The sequence below is a fragment of the Chrysochloris asiatica genome, unplaced genomic scaffold (assembly GCF_000296735.1).
Source record: "Chrysochloris asiatica unplaced genomic scaffold, ChrAsi1.0 scaffold00250, whole genome shotgun sequence".
NCBI lineage: Eukaryota > Metazoa > Chordata > Mammalia > Afrosoricida > Chrysochloridae > Chrysochloris > Chrysochloris asiatica.
The window spans coordinates 85,701-86,367 of record NW_006408768.1 but is presented as its reverse complement, the minus strand read 5'-3'; positions in this window follow the sequence as shown (position 1 = coordinate 86,367).

Below are 667 nucleotides of genomic sequence, written 5' to 3'. Positions count from 1 at the left end.
TGAGTCAAGCAGACTCCACAGCACATTACCACCACCATGATAAATCTTTATGTCAAATTCTGAACAAGACTCTTCACTTTTTTCCCTTACTATTTTGCTGACACATACAGGATTTACATTTCTGTTACTTCTAGTGCTATGCTTTCCTTCTTTTCAAGAATTTATTCTGACTTTTCCCCTTCTTCAAATTAGGGGGCATGACAGTCTTATATACCAGTTATCTCATTTAGTTCTAACATTAGACTTCTTTTTTTTCTCTAATAATTTATTTCAATTTTGTTTTATATTCTATTACATATCCATGGAATTTGAAAGCACTTAGTGTTACATTTTTTCCCTTGTCCCTCTAGCTCTTGGGGGGCTCTAAAGAATTAGTCCCACCAAGTCGCTGCTTCTCAGTCACACATGAACAATTAACATTCACTTAGGATCTCTTTATTGCAAAACAAACGTACGCTTCAGAGAGACAAGCAGGTCGTTCTCCATGAGTGGAGTAGAGCTGGTAGCAGTAGGGAGCATAGATTAGATTAGGTCATAGCGACAGTACACTTCAAAGAGACAAGCTGGACTGTCTTCATGAGAGGAGATGACTTTTGGGATTGGGGTGCACTGGCTTATAAAGTTATGAGGTGTCGGGGACCTGCCTCGACATAGTTGTGTTGTTCAC